Genomic DNA, 6,106 nt, shown 5'->3' on the forward strand with positions numbered 1-6,106 from the left:
GGATAGAATTTATTCAGGGCATGGGGAGGGGAGTTAAAAGGGTAGTAGGGGCAGAGAAAGGAAGAGAGAGAAGGAGAGAGAGAGAGAGAAGGAGAGAGAGAGAGAGAGAGAGAGAGAGAGAGAGAGAGAGAGAGAGACATAGAGGCCAGCTATGAGCACATGGAGATGGGGAGGGGAATGGGGAGAGAGTGGGGGGGGCAGGAAGGGAAGAACAAGAGAGAAGCAAGAGAGCAGGAGAGCAGGGGTGGGGGGAGCAGTCCCTTTTACAGTGTCAGCCATGTCTGGCTGTTGACAGGTAACTATGGGGCAGAGCTTAGACAGAATGCTAACAGGCGAGCTGGAGTTGGTTCTGAGAGTCAGTAGAGATGGGTCTTCCATCTGGGAGAGAGTGGTGCCCACTCTGACCAATCTGCTCCACTCTTCAGAGTTCCTAATCAGTTTTTCCTTCCTTTCTTTCTGCTTCTCCTATGCAGACCATTGTGTTGTCCAGGTCTGGGATGCTGCATCTGAAAACAGGTGCCACTTCAGTAATATAGAATAGAGTTTATTCAGGGGATGGGGGAGGGAAGTTAAGAGGTAGTAGAGGCAGAGAAAGGCAGAGGAGGCAGGGAGTAGAGGAAGAGAGGAGTAAAGGTCGGCCATGAGCACATAGAGGAGGGGAGGGGAATGGGGAAAGAGGATGGAAGGGGTGAGAAGACAGAGTGGGATCAAGAAAGCAAGAGAGAGAGGAGGGGGCAAGCAGCCCCTTTTGTAGTGAGTCAGGCACACCTGGCTGTTGCCAGGTAACTGTGGGGCGGAGCTTAGACAAAATGCTAACAGTGGAAGGACAAAGCAGTCTCCCAAAATCTTTTCTCACACATGCCCCTTGTCTATCCCTAGACATAGGACAAAAAAGGTCCTTAAGCCGATGACTGCCAAGTACAAGAGACCGGGAAACAGCACCAGGTAGGGACAGCGAGGGTGAATTAAGATGCCTACCCTCAGTTCCTAGTCCTCCTCAAGTCAGGGTCTCACAGTATAGCTCATGCTGGCTTGGAGTTCACAATGCAGACCAAGCTGGCCTCAAACTCACTGCAATCTTCCCGTCTCGGCTTCCGAGTTAGCTCACTCTCTGCCTCGTGCTCATGGATGAAGCTACGAGCTCTCAACTGTTCCTTTACTCTGCCATCATGGCCTGAAACCAGAGGCCAAATTAAACACTTTCTTTTATACATTGTCTTGGTCATGGTGTGTTATCAGGGCAGTAGAAAACTAAATAAGATAAGACTAGGTCCCAGGCCGGGAACTGAATCTCCAGCTCTCTCCACCACGCAGAGGACAAAAGTACATGGTTCCCTGCAACCAGGAGCTGCCAAGGTGAAGAAAACCCAAACATTCAGAAAGGGTAATTGATGTGAGGGTCTCCACAGCAGCCACCTTTAAGGCCATCTGCCCCTTGGGAAGATCCACAAACAATCCTAGCAGTGTACGTCTATGGGGTCATGGACACATCTCACATCTCTGTCTTCATTTGCTTGAGTTCTAGTATCATGTGCACAGTGCCTCTTGAAAGCTGCAACAACAGAGAGTAAACACTGAAGTGAAAACTTAAGGGCTCTTTGGAAAGTCAGTTGTGTTGGATGGGGTTTTTCTGGGGTGAACACATGAAGGAGTGTTTTGCCGAAGAGGACACAGGTGAAAGACTAAGGTAGACTCATGAAGGAACATTTCACTGAAGCAGACACAGGAGAGAGGATGTTCTGCTAAAGCAGACCCATGAAAGGACATATGACAAAGGATTCTTTGCTAACGACATGCAAGTATTAGTCCGCATTACATTGCATAGTTGAGCTCCGTTTGTCAGGACTCTGAGGACTCCCAGAGGGTCATATCAGAGCAGAATTTAATTGAAAATCAAATTCTAGGTGAGAGCCCTCAGTACTAGGGGGCATTTAGAGGTCTCCTCTTGTGTGGACCACTGTAGCCAGAATCTTAACATGATGAACAAACACAGGTTAAAGCTATACGGTCTGCCTCCTGCCTCGTATGTTATAAAATGGACGCTGCCCCAAGAGCACAAGGTGTCAGTAGGCCAGCTGGCTCCTGCGGGCCGCCTCCTCCTGAGTACCTGGAGGACTGGACCGGGCAATGCTTTCTTTCCACTTTTCCTGTTTGGTATGTGAATCCTATCACCAACAAACATTAAGAATGAATCCCCAGGCTCTGGCTGTAGCAAGAAAGCTGTCATGAATCAGCCTGTCCTGTGTTGACTCTCAGGGAGAGCTGAGCATCCTCTGGGGCTCTGTTCCAATGTGCTGAGTGACCAGATAGGCAGGGCCGCTGCCCACCTACCTGGCTTTTCCCAGCTCCAGTTATCATTCAACTGGAGGAAAGAGCAGCCCAGATGAAACATAGCAATAACTTGGGTTATGGATAGGAAGGTAGATTCTAATAGCATGGAGGGTAGGCAGTTACCCAGATACTGGGCTGCCTAGGGCATATTAAAAATATAAAGGCTGTGTGCGTCTTTCATCCGGGAACATAAATGGTCAAAGGCAGGGAAGAAACCTCCAGCCGGGATTTTTAATATTTTCTACTATGCATCATTGGTTGGGCCTGTGATATGGTTCTGAATCACAGAGGGAGACTGTGGCAGAGCAAATCCACTCACCTCAAGGCCAACGAGAAACTGGGCCGGGCCCTAGTCCTACAGTCCCCTTCAAGGGGACATTCCCAATATCCTGACTAACTCTTGCTAGGCCTACCTCCTAGGAGTTCTATAAGCTCCCATTACTGTCACTCTGGGAACAAGTTTCCACTACATGGGCCTTAAGGGGATGATTAAGAAGCAAATGATAGAAGCTGCTAAAATATGCTGCAGGCAGACACAAGCCATAGCCAGTAAGTCCAGGCCTGAAATGGGAAATCAGGCAAAAGCACAGTAGATGTGCTGTCTATAACTCTCAGTTTTAGTCAGTAGAATAAAACCAAACACAAGCATCAGATATAAATGTGAAGAAAAGAATCTAGCTGAGGCTGCAAAGGTGTGGCCTAGTTCTTTGTCCTCTGGAGGGGTTCCAAGCACAGCAGAAACTGTTGTAAGAGCAGGAACCCCCGAAGACACAAGGGCCCCTGTTCAGTGCTGAGGCCAGACACAAATGCAGCTGAGAGCCAGGCACCACCTTATGTGGTGACTGCACAGTCAATGCTGCAGTTTCCTCCCCACAGTGTGCTGTGTAGCGAACAACAGAGGGTGGAAAGAGTTGCCACAGAGTGGGATAAAAGACTGGGCATCCCCAAGCCAAAGACCTGAAGCCTGCCTGGCTAGAAATGCCCTGAGCCTGTTGCCTGACAATCGGAGGGGTCAACATGTCATATCATGAGATATGATGGAAATCCATTTCCTCCTTTCTTACCCAGAAGGCAAAAAAGGGTACTCAGTGATTAACAATGACTACCATCTTGGTTAGACCTGTAATCAGCTAAGGGGCAAGCCTCTGGGCATGTCTGTAAAGGAGTGTTTAGATGAAGTAAACTGAGGAAGGAAGGCACACCTAGAATATGAGAGATACCTTTCCTTGGGCTGAGAGGGGGCACTAGTGGCCATCCCTCTGCTTCCTGACTATAGATGCAATATGACCAGCCACCTCCCATGGTCCTGACTTCCTTGTCACGATGGACTGAATTCCTAAAACTGAGAGCCAAACTCTTACGTTGCTCTTGTTAGTTATTTAGTTGTAATGAGACAATTCACTAATACAGGTACCAATGCCCAAAGGGGTCTGTCCAATTGTGCTTGGGGCTTATTTGTGCCCAAGAGATTTGGGATTCACAGTAAGATATGCCCAAGACTGAGCACAGCAGAGCTGGGCTCTTACTGACATCCTGAGGCTAGATCCAGGCCCAGGGCTCTCCCACGGGCACCCATAGGTATCCCCTTCTTACAGAAGCATCGGTGGATCTCTGCCTGTCTTCACACGGTACTAACACACAGGTCTGTGCCCGAACTGTCCCTGCTTATGAGGCCAGTAGCCAGGCAGGAAGGACTGGCCGTACTGCAGCAGAGCCAAGTCCTAACTAATCATGTCTGCTATAGTCCTACTTGCAGGAAGATCACATTCTGAGGCACTGAACATCAGCATAGGAATTTGGGGGAAAGCAACAGAGCCTATAGTCAAGCCTGGGTCAGGATCCTACCTGTGATCTGCAAGAACCAATGTAGAGACTAGATACCCTGAGGAGTCTATCTCTGAAACTCCTGTGTTTTTTCCTGGGCCAGAGGACTGCTTGATGTGCAGTGGTCACTGGGTCATTATAGTTCCTAAATGTTCACCAGCCTCTGTGGTAACAGAGACTCATCTCCCTGCCGTGACCATGCAGCTTACTGTGTCCTTGCAGAGAGCTGGTGTATCCTATGTGGAGCTGGCCAGGTAAGTCTTAAGGTAGGGAGGCATAGGGAGGGAGAAGGGTGGGTGGCAACACATATCCAGGCAGGAGCAGGGCAGAGAGCTTCTGAATTTTTGCTCTCTCCTGTGTCTTCACTGGATAGGAAGGGTCCAGGCAGCTGGATACTGGTATCACAAGGAGAGATCAATACACCTGTTTGCCAAGAGATTGGAATAGATTGATGTGGCAAGTATGCTGGGTACCAGGTGTTCCCAATTATATTTATTGCCGCTGTGTGTGTGTGTGTGTGTGTGTGTGTGTGTGTGTGTGTGTGTGTGTGTGTGTGTGTGTATGTGTACGTGTGTAATGTGGCAAGGCCAATGTTGAAGGCAAGTATCTTCTTCCAACCCTCTTCACCCAACATTTGTGTATTTGGTTATGTTCGTGTATAGAGACAGGTGTATAGGCATATTAATCTAAATGTGCATGTGTGGAGGCCAGAAGTTAGTGTCTTCCTCTATAACTTTCCAGGTTTTTTGTTTTTGTTTTTGTTTTTTTTTTTTAAAGGATCTCACACTGGCCCAAAGCTCCCTGTTTCAGTTAGGCCGGCTAGCTATCATGCCATTGCTCTCTGCCTTCCCACCATAACTGGGAATACATGGCACCATAACTGGACTGTACATGGTCCTGGGGACCTGAACTCTGGTTGTGCTTATACAGTACAGGAAGTAGTTTCCATCTGCTTAGCCCTATTTTTTTGAGATAAAGTTTCTTAACTGAGACTAAAGCTTGCTTCTAGACTAGCTGGCCTGTGTTCTCCTGGGAAATCCCTGTTCCTCCTCCCATGTGGGGTTTACATGTGTGTGTTACCATGTCCAGCCTTTTTTTTTTTTTTTTTTTTTAAGATTTATTTATTTTGTATAGTGTTCTGCCTGCATATATGCCTGGACGCCAGAAGAGGGCACCAAGATCACAGATGATTGTGAGCCACCATGTGGTTGCTGGGAATGGAACTCAGGACCTTTGAAAAAGCAGTCAGTGCTCAAGCATTTTATTCACTAGACCATTTCCCAGCTCAGGCTGCCCTGGCTTTGAAGTCATTCTGCTGGCATTTGAAATCACTCCCTTACTTGGGGCTAAGATCCCATAGGCCTGAGAAGCAATCACACTGGCATAGTCTAGTGGCTCCTCTGGTGTCCTCTAGTTAGTGACATCTGTCCTAGCGATTCCATCCCTGACCTGCTGACATGTGCCATCTGACTGGCTATATCCTTGGAAAGGAGTCTAACAGACTAAGAGCTCTATGGCTGTCTTCCTGGGAGCAGATCACGGCTAGGCCACAGTGCCAGCCTCCCTCCTTGCCAACCAGGGCCTTGCACAGAGGCAGAGTTGACAGAAAATAAACCCACACCCTACAGGGAAGTTTAAAAGCCAAACGTGAGGAGACCAAGGATGATGGTTAAGGCCTCATTCATTCCCCAGAAGATAAATGGCAGGAACAAAGGTGTCCCACATGACAGTGGGATAAGAGCTCACTCTGAAGAGCAGTGGAGACCTGTGGTCTGTGACAGTGGCCTGACGTCGACACGAGTAGAACAAGCTCAGCAGCCAGCAAGCGGTTTTGCTTCTTTCCACTCTCCATCCACCCCCATCCCCAAAATGACTCCCTTCTGCCTGTTGTCCTGGCTTGAGAATTCCTTCACCGTACGGACGGCAGTGAGATAACATCAGCTGCTAAGAA

This window comes from Rattus norvegicus, chromosome 11, assembly GCF_036323735.1.
Source record: "Rattus norvegicus strain BN/NHsdMcwi chromosome 11, GRCr8, whole genome shotgun sequence".
In the NCBI taxonomy this organism is placed as follows: Eukaryota; Metazoa; Chordata; class Mammalia; order Rodentia; family Muridae; genus Rattus; species Rattus norvegicus.